We start from the raw sequence: 14,519 nt of genomic DNA, 5'->3' as shown, positions 1-14,519 counted from the left end.
CACTTGGTACTCTTTTCTAATTGTATGCATGGCATCTATTTAGGACTTCCTTATATATTATCTTAACTTTTAGTTGCATACCAATATAATTTATGGTAGGGATTTTAGCATGGAGGACATCACATGGACATCAAACCCTGGTCTGACAGTTCGATGACTCTAAGAACAGGTGGTATATTCTGTTAATTCCTTATGGCCTGAGGTACAATCAGGCTTCAAAAGATATGTCTCCACTGATGATAGAAATCTGCTTGTTTCCTAAAACATATCAAGAAGAAATCGAAGCACCAAAATTTAAGATCTACCAGAGTAGAGAAAACTAAGTGATTACTTTGAAATTATTGGACACAATCACAAATAGTGCAACTTCACATTCACTAAAAAATGGTGAACGTTATTTGGATACTGTTTTCATTGGTAAACAATTAGGAATCCAAAGGGAGCCTTGATAGGAGTGATGGACAAACTACAAATGACCTTTCCTTCTCTTCTTCCCAGTGTCTAAAGTCACCCAAATATTCAAAGGCACTCTGATTACAGAAAGTGAATATTCCCCAGTAAAGACTTCCAATGTAGGGGTCAGGAAAGTTCACACAGGATGGAATAATGGCCTCTAGTTGAACAAGTGCCCACTGTCATCTTTGTCATTTGAAGCCTTTATATACTAACCACCCATGTGTTCCATTAAATCTAAGAATATATTTAATGAACCAGACAATTTCTAGGCATGAAATTTAATCTTAGCCTGAAAGTTGGCAGCACTGATGTTAATGAATTCTCATTCTGAATTCTACACTGAAAAGTGATTTGGGAATAAAATTATCTAATGATATATTTTTAATAGTTTTCTCTAGAAAGAAATAAAGGTTTATTTCTAGGGGGTAGCATTATGTATATTGTTATATCCTCATTCTATAATAGTCTCAAAATTTACATTATACAATAATGAAAGTACCTTCTGTTACATGGCCTCTGAACATCACAGTAAAAATGAACAAGGTAGAACTAATAGTTAGAAAAATATAATAAATTGAGACATTTTAGGGGGAAATTAGAGGAGGAAGTCAAACCAAGCTTGATTGACTTTCAAGAAACCTTGCTTGGCTAAACCACAATGGAATGGCTGACGTCCTACAGAAAGTTATTTGGAATCTATTAAGTTTTTCATCAAAGACACATTGCTCATCGTCTATTTTATTTATATAACCTTTGACCATATTTAAATGAGTGCCTATTCTTTTGCAGAAACACAAAGATTTATTATTTATTTTAATCATTTTAGAGTAAGTTCTAAACTTTCCTATCTCAGTCTTTCTGTCTGTCTGTCTGTCGGTCTGTCTGTCTGTCTGTCTGTCTGTCTCTCTCTCTCTCACACACACACACACACACACACACACACACACACACACACACACACACACACATATATCTATGTAATTTTTGTTTTAATGATTCAGGAGATGAAACTCAGAGCCTCCCACATGTTAAAATAGGCAAACACTGTGTTACCAAGAACACATCAACTCTTTCAGTTTCTTAACTGTGTCATTCACTTATCAGCACCAAAATTTCTGTGTAAGTATAACATAGAAGGGAGGGAGTTTACTGGAATTAATATGGAGATAGCATTGTATTGTTTCAATTTGTTGGCACAATTAAGTGTGTGATCATGAACACAATTATTTAAACTTATTTACTTTTAAGTTCTCATTTGCAAAATTGATGCTACAATATGGCTTCTAATTATTTTGTAGTTACATTGAAAAATAAATAAGAGAATATTTAGGTATGCTATAACTAGATATAAATGTCATAATTTTATAAAGATTAGATCTACCTTTAAAATTATTTCTGTGATTATTTTTAAACACTTTCACCTTTATGCTGCATTCATTAAGAAAATAATTTAGATAAAGGATAGGGAAAGTGTAGTCTAGAATGTAAGTAAAGATTTTGAACTTACATATAACCCCTTAGTAGAATTTTAAAACTACATTAAATAGAAAATATTTTAAAAATAGGCTAGTTATGTAATCAATGAGAGGAAGACACAAATCAAAGTCAGTTTTATCTACATTATGATAGGTAGTCCTGCAAAATGAAACCTTGACACAAAATACAAAATTGTGTGTGTGTGTGCTTATGTACGTGATAACATAAATTTAATATATAATAGACATTAGGAAGAATATCCTAAATGCACCTGTTAGGTAATATATAGCAAAATGGAGAAATGGAAAATATCTCTAAATTTCTTTTTTTCTATGCATCACAATGAATTGCCTGTGTGTTCACAGACTGGCAGCATGAACCCCTGAATTGTTCTACAATCAGTTGTAGAAATAATTTTGTGTGAAGATTGTAGTACATTTAAGTTTCACCTTTTTGACTTCTGTGTGTTTATAAGACAGGTGCAAAATTTATAAAAAAAAAAGTTATTAAAATCTTCACTTTCTCTTCCTACGATATATGCTATATGCTATATAAAAAAAACCATGGCTAGAATGTGTGTGTGTGTGTGTGTGTGTGTGTGTGTGTGTGTGTGTGTGTGTGTGTGGTGTGGTGTGTGTCTGTGTCTGTGTCTGTCTGTCTGTCTGTCTGTCTGTCTGTCTCTCTCTCTCTCTCTCTCTCTCTGTGTGTGTGTGTGTGTGTGTGTGTGTGTGTGTGTGTGTGTGTGTGTGTTAAGGCAGTGTTTCAAGAAGCCTAGGCTATTGAACATCTTATGTGGCCAAAGATGACCCTGAACTTCTGATGCTCTTGCCTCTCCTTCTCAAGTTCTTGGACTACAGACAGATGTCATCACACCCAGCCATGGGTATTTGGTTATCAATTCAATTAAAGAAAAGTAATCAAAAATAATTCTTCTTAGAGTAACATTTATATAGCTTAAGGAAGCTGATAAGTGATAACCTAGGTTAACAGTGAAGTATAAGTTTGTGGGTATTGACATCATTAAATATCTCTGTTTCGTAAGGTTTGGAACTGTACTACCATTGAGGTTAGATCGCTAGCTGTTATGTTAGTTTTGTTCCATTTAGTAAGAATGTCTTAAGTTCATCTCAAGAAATAAAAGAAAACCAAGACTTGTTTCCACTTGTCATTAAAAGATGAATTATTTCAAATATAGGTCACTGAATGGGAAAATGACAGAAATGAATACTGGCTTTTGCTTCTGTAAAACTTTCTTGTGTGGTTGAAGAACTGTAGCTATTATTTTCTGAGACAGAAAAATCTCCTATCTCTGTGTAATAATTTGAATTCAGTTTTCAGAACTAGATAATTTTTGAAGTTTTTCTTAATTTGTAGTATTTGAAGGGATGTTAATAACCACCTAGTTCAACTTTTTTTTTTTTACTTCCACTGCTGAGGACTGAAACAAAGACTGTCACACATGCTAGGTAAATGCTCTACCACCAAGTTGCCTAGAATTTACTGTGTGAACAGCAGAAGATACAGAGGCTAATAAAGGAGTAAACTTCATGTCACTTAACTCGAACTGAAAAGGTTAAAACTTTCCCATAGTGCCTTTATTTTTCATATTAATTATTCAGCAAATATATATTGAAGTAAACGATGATATATTGGTCTATCCACATAAACATGAATAAAGTATAATCCTTATCTGTGGATATATAAATTGATAAATTAGGTTATACTCACTGTAATATCCAAAACAATGTTTATACGATTTCTAATGTCATGCCTGGTGGATAGGAATTATTGAAAATTAAAGTATTAAATTAAAAGCAACAAGCAAATAAACTAAACCACAATACTCTAAGTGTCAAATAATGTGTTTAATTTCTATTTTCACTAAAATTAAAATGGAAAATTTGATGCTTTTTATGTGATCAGTTACTTTATATATATATATATATAAAATTTTAAGCATTTGCGTTATATATATATATATATAATTTAATTTGCATTATATATATTTTAAAGCATTTGCATTGTAAGCATTATTTATTTTATCTGTGTTTATTTGTTACAGGATAAGATCATTCTACGTCCTTCATAACACCTTGACTTGTAGCACAGGCTAGCCTTTACTTCACTGCTCTTCCTTCCTGAGTGTACTCAGATTTCAGGCGTACGAAAGCCATGCCCGGCTTTTGCTTCTTTGCTTTACAGTCAGCAAAATGCCCTCATTCTTCACTCTTTGTGGCAAAACTTTACATTTCTGCCTGAACTAAGACCGAGAATTAGTCTGCTGCCATTTCTCGAAGTCCTACCTTTGCCAGAAGCTCATTACTTTTATAATTTACCTGAGACTCTATTTGTTCTTGGCATGTCACAAGTCCTTTGTCATTGTATTGCTGTTAACCCAGTAAATATTCTGCATTTTTTATGTATTGTGACTAAAGTGGAGTATGTATATGTTGAGCTCAAGTGCAGAATGGAGATATTTTTCTTCAGTGATAGTTAAAGAACTACCAATAATCACTATGGAAATGAAAAATATAAGTAGTACATTTGAGGGAAAAATGTCAGTCTCATTTTCCTCTCATTTGTTCTGAGGGGGAAACGAAAGAAAGAGAAATAAATGTTACCCATTGCATAGCTTGAAAAACTATGCTGTGCTATTTCATGGACTAGTCTTTTCGGAATACTAGTTTTTTTTAGAAGTTTAATACAAAATGCACATTAGATTTTATCAATCATCTATATACAGCATTGAAAATATACTAAGCCTTTAAAATAATACTCAGTAAAATTCCTTACTCCTAACTGATTTCTCATTTCATCTTATAGTTGACTGATTTGGATTATATATGTGATTAATATGAACAATACAGTTTATAGATTTAATTTAATTAAGTACATTTTAGAAAAGTGGCTGAGGTTTGGGAATAGATGTATTTTAAAATTGAGATATACTGTTGCCCAATAAAAAGAGGAAAATAATCTTCCCATCTAACAAACCTACTATATTGACTATTAAAATAATATTTGGAAGAGTAAGATTCATGGTATCAATGATTAATAATCTTGCTGCATAAATATAGTATATATTACCATTTCTTTGCCATTTGTGATCATTTTAAAGTAGATATGTGAGGAAAGGATAAAGAAACAAGTCTATCAATAAAACTATTCATTTTTGCTCCCTTAAATTGTAGGTATTGCTAGAAAATTGGAGTTATACAGAGTTTTCCTATTTGCTTCCTACAAGCATGAAAGCATCCCAGTTTCTCTGAAGCTCTTTTAGATCATATGGGAATGTATGGCCCTACTCAACTTCCAGGAGTCAATGACTAATCCAAAAACAATTGAGGTGTGTCCCAGATGGTTATAAATCATAAAGTTAACTTTACGTATGCAAAATTACAAAACCTAACACATTCATAATTGTAACATTATAAGCAATTTAAGAATAGGATCCTTTGATAGCCTATAATTAGATAAGAAAACAATTAGATTCACCCATCAACCCACATCACAAAAAGAGTGTGGATCATTGATTTATATGTTTAAATTTTAACTAATATAAAAGTTATGGGATAGAGCTAGAATGTGGAACTGGTCCTAACCCTTAAGCACATGTTTACCATCTAGTAAGTAGTCAGCTAAATGACCAAACTGTTTCCCTTTTCAAATGCACACACACACACAAACACACACACACACACACACACACTCACACACACACAATGTGCATATCTGACTATGAAATGGAATATAATACTGTGTATTTTAGTACTAAACTTTACCCACTTAATTTAAGATTTATAAATCTTTAATTGTCCTAACCTGTCTTCAGGGAGGTAGTTGGGTTAGATGATTCTCTTCTTAAAGGTACAAAACATTAAGTGCCTGTGACTGCCAATCTAATCAATCAAAAATTGCTAATTTATTACAGACTTTATTACATATTATGCAGCAATTGCCAATGAATAACAGCTACTATTACCATCTTTTATTATTTTCTTAAGAGGAATAGCTACTTGACAACTGGATCTTCATGTTTTGATTGTAGGAAGCTGTATGTGAAAAACATTAAATGAGTCTGGATTTCTGCGCTAGTTTAAAAAGATGTGGACACGGGTTGGGGATTTAGATCAGTGGTAGAGCGCTTGTCAAGCAAACACAAGGCCCTGGGTTCGGTCCCCAGCTCCAAAAAAAAAAAAAAAAAAAAAGATGTGGACACAAGCCATTTTGTCAAAGGCACGTTACTCATGTCATTAAAGAAGAAATATGTTTTCATGAAAGTAAAATGACATGGCAACCATTGCCATTTAGTCTGATAATATTTTGTCTAGACATTTGTTTACATGACTTTATAGTATGAAGTTGTTTCAGCTTTTACACTACATGCACTCCACAGCCTGTCATTACTGAATAATTCACCTTGTAACACCCACCCACCCTGTTGCCCTACCCATCTTTTGTAAAAGGCATTACTGACATTCTTTCCTCTAAGGCTTGCCTGTCAACCTACCACAATTATTTAGGTTACCTCCTAAGATACTGCAATCCATTTCCCTTCACTCATTTTTTTTTTTTTTTTTTGCTATTTGGATCAGAACTGTACTCCCTTTCTCATTCCCCAGAAAATATCCAACATGTTCCAAAAGAATTTGATGTTAGGAGATGTGTATTTCTGAACTTATAAGGATATACTTTTGTATGAAATTTAAAATACCAACATGGAATTGTTGTGTGAGGCAATGCAGTTCTCAAAGCTTTCTGATTTCTATAGATAGTTATCCTACATTAAATAGGCAAGGACATTATTGACCCCCTGAAGAAGATATCTGTGGTTAAAATAAAAATACAGAAGAATGTTCCTGGAAGTAGGATTTCAAGTGATACAAAGGGCCATGAAGACAGTTTGGAGTCAACAGATTTTTCTAGTTCTTCTCAAACTTAGACCATGCAACTGACGATCTATGCAGCAGAGTAACCTTAATAATGATACTAAACAACAGCTAGATGTATACATGAAATGCAGCTTGCAAGCGTCTTTAGGACGGTGCAGATGGCACAGTCTTAACCATAGCTGGGAGGGGGACTCAGCAGAAAAATAGAGATAGGTGCTGAGTAGCAGGACACAAATTGGACATTCCAGCTCTTCTACATCTTATTTGAAATCCTGTTTATACTATTCCAATTGTGAATTAAAATATCTGCTAGTTGCTAGTTAAATAATGGAACACCTTAAATTCGTTGTTGGTTGCAAAGCTGAGTGTATAAAGTCGAGATTACTAGGATGCTCTGCAGCTACGTTCTCCGTATCATAAGAAATCTTAAATGTTTGATCAAAGGCAATGACAGATTGAATTGTGCAACATTCATTAGGCTGATGGTTGGTGATTTTCTTCTGAAATTCAGCAGTTACAACACATTGAAAAATAGCATAGGTGTTCTATAATCATGACAAATGATAATCTTTTTAAAATCATTAAAAAGTCAAAGTACATTATAATGGTCCAAAATGCTCAAGTAAAGGCAATTGATTATATGACTATTATATTATTACATTGTTTGTTATGATAATATCTTGTTAACCCAAATATGTAAAATATTCATAGATAGCACATAGTTACCTAATTAATGAGCTAATTAAGCATTTATTTCATTAAACAGTAAGCTGTCAAGGATGCTCTGCTAAAATAATCTCAACACAAGTATTGTGTATCCTTGTTTCTTGACGGATTTCACTGTTATATAAGTGAAGTGGCAAGGCACAGGTTAATGATACCAACCAAATAGTCTGCAGACTAAGGAGTCATTAGCTCTGGGAACTTAATTATTGTTTTGCAGCAGGGCTCAGCAATCCACAACTTTTAGTCTCAAGCTTTGGACAAATTTCAGAGCAGATGAAGATACTTGATATTGGTTGCTGACCATCTTCACCCTAAATTCTGCCTGGTTTTATGCTTCCTTCATTTGGAAACATACGTGGCTCTTATCTGGAGAAAATAAAATGAAGCAGCAAGATGCCGAGCATTCTTTCAGGTTTCAGACTATTATTGAAGTTTGGGTATTTATTGGCCAAATTAAGAAAATTAGATCTTAATATTCCTAAATCGTTAATTCCAAGCAATATTGAGAACACTGCAAAAGCCAGAATTTCAAGGCTTTTTAATTTTTTTTTTTTTTTGAGAGAGAGAAATTCTATTGTCCTCTGTGAGCCACAGCAGTGGGTGTCGGCGTTAATATTTCTTAAATCCTTAGTGGATTCCTGGCACACTGTCACGGGTATCCAGCTTAAAATTAGGGGAATTTTTTTTGCACGCTAGAGATTGGACTTAATGCTTTGTACATGCTAGGTAAGTGCTCTATTGCAGCCCAGGACTTTCCGTTTTTATTTTGGTTGCTGGAGAAATAGCTATGTTCTTCTCAAGTATCCTTGTAAGTACAAAGAAGTGATTTTTGTTTCTTTGCCTTACTCTATGAGAGCTTCTTTGGAAAGGGAGGGGGAAATTGGCTGGTGCCAATAACATTTGACAAACTATTCTATTCATAATGATGTTACGAAGATATTATGCCATTATGTATATATGAAATACTTTTGAACCCTAGCTGGCATCCAGGAGGATCTTTAAAATATCAGTTATCACTCTTCTTTTTCCTGTGAATTCATACTGCACCAAAGCCTGTCGTGATATTACCTGAAAAAGTCATCACTGTTATCCATTATGACTCTACATGGCAGGAAAAACCCAAATGACAACAGAGAAAGGGTTAACAGGTCTCTCTCTATTTTGCAGATAGAAAAAGTCTAAATACCCCAAATCCTACCTTGACATTGAAACCACAAGCTTTATTCACCTTCTGACTTTCAGGACTTACTTGAGTTGGGCTTACTTCTGTAGATGATAGGTGCTATTGGGAGAGAAATTATGTGCACATTGCAAGTATTTTTTTTCACATTCCCAAAGGACCAGAAAAACAAGTTTACCGAATGAAAATCCTATGATCTACTTGCTATAGGGTGGGGTTGAGAGCTATAGTTGATTTCCCAAAAGAAAGGTGCCAAAAATTATATTCCTCTTAAAGGCCAGTGTGTGTGTGTGTGTGTGTGTGTGTGTGTATGCCTGTGTGTGTGGGTATGTGCACACGCGTGCCTGTGTGTGTGTGACCTTGCACGTTCGTGTGTGTGTGTGTGTGCCTGTGTGTGTGCCTGTGTGTGTGCCTGTGTGTGTGGGTATGTGCATGCTCGTGCCTGTGTGTGTGTGTGTGTGTGTGTGTGTGTGTGTGACAGAAAGAGATGCTGAAAAAGAAGTGAAGAAATTATTTTCTGTGGAGCAAGTTAATTGCTGTTTCTCATTATCCTTACAGGTGTAAAGACTCCAGGTGACAGTTTATGTAAAATGAATTAATGTTTTGTTTGTCAGAGTATATGATTTTTATATATACATATATGCATATATGTATTTATGTGTATCTATGAATGCATATTATAAATACAAATTTCTTAATGAAAACATTTAAAGTCTGTCTTGGTCCCACATTTTTTTTCACCACTCTTTTATGTGAGGTCATGATCATCTGCAACAGACTGGGAGTGCAGAGATTACTCACTGCGCAACATTTTCTCCCCCCCCCCCACCTCCCTGCAACATCGTAGTTCAATCCCATTTTCCCCAATGGACATTTTCCTTGCTTAGCAAGGAACAAGGTAATGTATATGGTACAAAGTATATGGTGAGGGGCATAAGCATTAAGAGAAACAGCTAAGATTTCCTTGGATGGGATTTACACAGGTAGATATTAATGAAGAACCTGCCAAGCACTGGCAGTGATTCTGAACTAAATTAAATATCCTTCAACTGCAGAATGTCGCCTGCTGTGTTTGTTGGAGTGGGTGCCTGTCAATTAAAATAAGGGGTCTGTCTCCATCACAGTGTGAAGTGTCTTAGTCACCTAGTACCATCTAACAGGAAGCAAGACGCAAAGGGCTCGGCGCAGAAAAGAAACAGACACAGAGACATGTTTTGCAATGACGAACTTTATGTCGCACCAGGAACCAGCAACCTGTTCATGTTTAGCAATTCCGTGGTATGCTGTTAACACTGCTTGTCAGGTTAAGCTGAGCAAAGAGACGGGATAAGAGGCAGCCTTGAAGACTTTTCCATAGTCCTTTTTAAAATATAAAACTGTCACCAAAATGACTTCGGGAAGCTAATAAAAAGGCTCGCCGGATACCCTTAGACTATCCTCTTAAACTTACGTGACCATCAGCAACGCTGTTCAAATTCAGCCAGCAGCTGTTAGACCAAGACATAGATCCGCAGTGTGTTATCTCCCAGAGTTACGAGTGTTCCCTGAGACCCGCCGAAAATGAGGGTCGGTTTCAACGAGAACATAATAGAGATCATTTGCAATCCCCCCAGCCCCGCTCCCATTACTTCGAGCCCTGAGCCCCCTCCCACTTAGTCAGAGTCCGATTTCTTAATAAGGTGAACAGTTAGCATCCCCCTACTGGATTGCACCCTTCTCAGTCCAACCCCTCGACCAGAGACCCCTACGTTCAGTTTTACTCCTCCTCCTTCCCACCCTTCCCTGTTCTCCTCCCCCTCCCCTTACTTCTTGAGACCCCACCCCAGTCTTACTCTCACAGCTTTCCCTGAACGCGAGGGTCTCTAGATCCTTGCCTCCCTCTAGCGCCTACATCTCGAGTGCTGTCCTCCAACCTCCTCCAGACTCTGGGGTTGCATTACAGAAGCCTGCGTTCTTGTCTCCTTTCAGAGACCCCCACCACCCCGCGATTTGAGCGCTCTGAGTCGCTTCTCACCACCCTTCCCGAACCAGTGCGGTCCTCCAGGCTGCAACCATCCGGGACCTGTCCATGCTCCCCGACCCCATCCTCCGCCCAAATCTTTAAGGTCTGCGCTAGCAATGTCGCCCGGGGGCTCCAACTTACCGCTAGCGTCCGGGAGGAAGACCAGGCAGGTCGCCGCGGCGGCAGCTAGACGAGAAACGGACTCGGCTGCAATCGCCCAGCGGAGCCCGCGGCAGTCAGTGCGCTGCTCAGCGCTGCGCGCCGCAACCTTGCGTCTCAGCAGACGGAAAGAAGGATGGAGGGAGCTCGGCGCGAAGGACAGCGCCGGCAAGTCGACCTCCTGTGGGCAACCTGCGCCCCCCGGAAAGGTTTGGCTGGGGATTGTTTCACTACCCTACTCTAGCATAGTAACTGACACCTCCAGCATCTCCGCGCCAATCGCTTCTTCTTTCTTCTTTGAAGGCCCCTAACTAACTACACTATTCTAAGCGGACGAAGACCACCACCGGAGCACCACGACGATCTCCACGACGCCGACGACAATCGATGTGCAGAACGAAGAAAAGTTCATATGTAATAGGAAGGTAAGGGATAGACAGGCCAAAGGAGCAACCAAGATTAACAATCTTGCTGCTCCAAGGGCTCAATCATTAAGATCGGTACACCTAAGGAAGCTTCCTCAGTGAGCACCAGAGCGCCTACCCAGAGCTGGTGAGGCTGCACCGGGCTCTTAGGCAAAACCAGGGATGAGGGGAGGAGTCACGAGGAGCCAAGAAGAGCCAATCAGTGCTCAGGGTTACACTGCTCCGGGCCTGTTTGGACCAGAATCTTTGTGATTCTGGAATCTGCTGGCAGGGGAGCCTGAGACCCTGTGGCGTAGGTGGAGAAGTGATTAATTTGATTCATAAGGTATAGGGACTCGGGGAAACTGAGGTCATTCATGGCAACAGAGAGGGGATGGGAAAATTCTTAAGATCGACCCTCAAAATTTAAACTTTAAACACATACTGCAGAAAGAGAGAGAGAGAGAGAGAGAGAGAGAGAGAGAGAGAGAGAGAGAAAGACAGAGACAGAGAGACAGACAGAGAGAGAGACAGAGAGAGAGAGAGAGAGAGAGAGAGAGAGAGAGAGAGAGAGAGAACAAGACACACAAGACAGACAGAGAAAGAGGCACAGAGCATGATGGACATGTAGCGAGAAAAAGAGACAGAGAGGAAAGACACATAGACACATACACGCAGATAGAAATAGAGACAGAGATGGGGGAGGAGGAGCTTTAGTTCCAGGAAGAGACTTTCAAAGTCTTATAAATTTCACTGATTCATAAAACTCCTTTCAGAGGGTCTCCAGTCCGACTGTCATTCTTCTGTCCATCAGGAACAACTGACTCTGACAGGATCAACCATTAAAGGCCACAACTCGGTTTGATGGCCGGATATTTCACCCCAGCCCCTACTCTTAAATTCAAAGAGAGAAAGGGAGCCCCTTGACTTTCAAGACCTTGGAAAACAATTTTTAATTCATTCTTGATGTCACCCCGCACACTCTGATAAGAGCTTAGAAATAAACCTTGAATGTAGTTCATTCGGTTTTCTCTGGGAGCTGAAAATATCTCCAACAGAAATTGGGAGGCACAGTTAGCTGCCCAGCCACTTCAAGGGCTATCAAGGCATAGACACAATAGTCAAGTTAGGGAGAAATAAAAGCTCTCTTTTGACAACTGCCCATACACTCAGCTGCAAGCCGGCAAGCAGAACCCTTCACCATTAACTCTCAAGTACCACTGGGCAGGTGCCTGCTGTGTCAAGGCTGCAGTGCAGAGGCTGATCCAGGCCACCTGGTCAAGACACCCCCCGAGTAACATGAAAAACAAGCATGAAATACCCCCACAGAGATAGACCAGATTTCTATGCAGACAGGGGTGACTAGAGGTGTGTGTGTGTGTGTGTGTGTGTGTGTGTGTGTGTGTGTGTGTGTGTGTCCGCAACAGGGACAGCTGCTTGGAGAGGTAAAGAGTGTTTCCCCACCGCTGCGAGGTAGCTGGACCAGAGTAAGAGACTAACTAGTACAGCTAGTTGGGACCTTAGGACAGAACAGTGATTAATTACATAGAAGAGACTGCAAAGGGTCGATGTAGGGCTTGAAGGTGCAAATCCGAAAACTGCAGAAAGGAAGGCACCTTCCCGCAACTCTGGGACTGTTGACCCCAGAAGGTAGAGAAGGTGGGGTGGAGGTGGAGTTGGGAGACATGAGAAGACTTAGGTCTCTTCTTTATTCTGGGTGCCCCGGGAGCCAAATCTTTTTTTTTTTTTTTTTTTTTTTAGGTTTGCAATAGGAGCACTAACTGTATTATTGTAAGAAGGCCACCCGAGGGTCGGGAGTCTCTCTATCTTTAATGAATTCAAATACTTTGCAAGGCTTTGAAATTTAATTCGGCAACAAACATACTGTCCACCACCACTACCACCACCCTCCCCCGCGCAAGGAAAGACCCTATCGCAGTTTGCTCGAAGCATCTGTTGAATGCTCCTGTATGATGCTTGCTACACAGGTGGTGGCGACAGCGCTGCCAAGTCCGCAGACTGCACCACACTTGCATCTGTGGGATCGCTTTGTTAGCGAAAAGTATTTTATAAATACCAAAGCGAAAACATATGTTTTCTCTTTAAATAATTAAGCGCTCATCTTTTAAAACCCCCTACATTTTTTTAGGCTTGCGAATATGGAATACTTTTCATACTTTCTTTTCTCTCGCGACTTCTCTTGACTATGTCGGAGGCTGAGGCGTTTGTATTACTTCAACATTGTCAATGTAAATCCCTATGACATTCGCTATGCAATATCTCACTGAGGTTTGGAAGAAAGATACCGTCACCCAAAACCTGGTCTCTTTTGCTAGTTCCAGAGGAAACCGGCTTGGAGAAATTGACCGTGGCAAATGGCAGTTATGAGGAGGAGGGTAACGAGGGCGATAGTTATACTTTTTTATTCCTTATGTCGCTCTTTAGACTACTCTTTCCATCCTGGAGAAAAAACAAATGTTTTGACAAGAGATAAGTGAAGCCCACCCTGTGTTTGGTTGGGCAGAAAGTTCGCAATAAGGGCAGTGAGTTGAAGAGCTCCAAGGTTTAGCATTTTGCTTTGCCTGAGAGCCGAGCCGCAGGCAAGCTTGCCTTTGAGCGGCGCTCTCGCCTAGGCCGGGAGCCGGTGATGCTGAGCTGGAGCGGGATGCAGCCGGGTTTAGAGAGCTGGTTTCAGCCAGGAGCAGTAGTTCCACTCTCTTGGTGTCTGTGGCATATCCCCAGCCAGTCTGTGTTCTCTAGGTAGGCAGACGCTTAGCTGAGAGTTGGTGATCTGAAGAGCTTTGGGGATTTGGGTAACACTGGCCAGGGAGAGAGAATAAATACGACACGGGGAGACAGGTAGGACACACGTTAAATTTGGAGAAGTAAATTCTTACAAGCCTTTTCAGGTGTGCTCAGTTGTAGAGGTTTTTCTAGCACCTAAGGTATGCAGAGGGATTAGCCTGGGTTTTCATTGTAGTCCCAACAGTTTTTCAAGTCTGGCTAAGGTTTTGTTTTGTTTTGTTTTGTTTTGTTTTGTTTTGTTTTGTTTTGTTTTTGGGAAAAAAACATTTGGATCAGTTCTTTTAGCATGATGCAAATGCCTTCTGATCCCGGGAACAGGAAGAGTCTCCAATAGTCTCACCGCTGGGTTTCTTCCCAGGGGCATTTCTCCCCTCTGCTACGCATATCTTTCCAAAACTATTGATTTAGAAATTCAGGAA

At 38.9% G+C, this 14,519-nt stretch overlaps 1 protein-coding gene across 2 annotated transcripts in view; it reads right to left on the bottom strand.

Annotated features, from left to right (window-relative positions):
- Positions 1-11,088, bottom strand: part of Htr2c (5-hydroxytryptamine receptor 2C) — a 229,136-nt gene extending 218,048 nt beyond the window's left edge. Inside the window, exon 1 of one of the 2 annotated variants that reach the window (NM_012765.3) lies at positions 10,874-11,088. The gene's annotated coding sequence lies outside the window, so the exon portion shown is untranslated. The remainder of the gene's footprint in view (positions 1-10,873) is intronic. The other variant, XM_039099497.2, reaches the window with a different exon arrangement.
- Positions 11,089-14,519: the final 3,431 nt, after the last annotated feature.

This window comes from Rattus norvegicus, chromosome X, assembly GCF_036323735.1.
Source record: "Rattus norvegicus strain BN/NHsdMcwi chromosome X, GRCr8, whole genome shotgun sequence".
Taxonomy (NCBI): Eukaryota; Metazoa; Chordata; class Mammalia; order Rodentia; family Muridae; genus Rattus; species Rattus norvegicus.
This window is presented reverse-complemented; position numbering and strand designations above follow the sequence as displayed.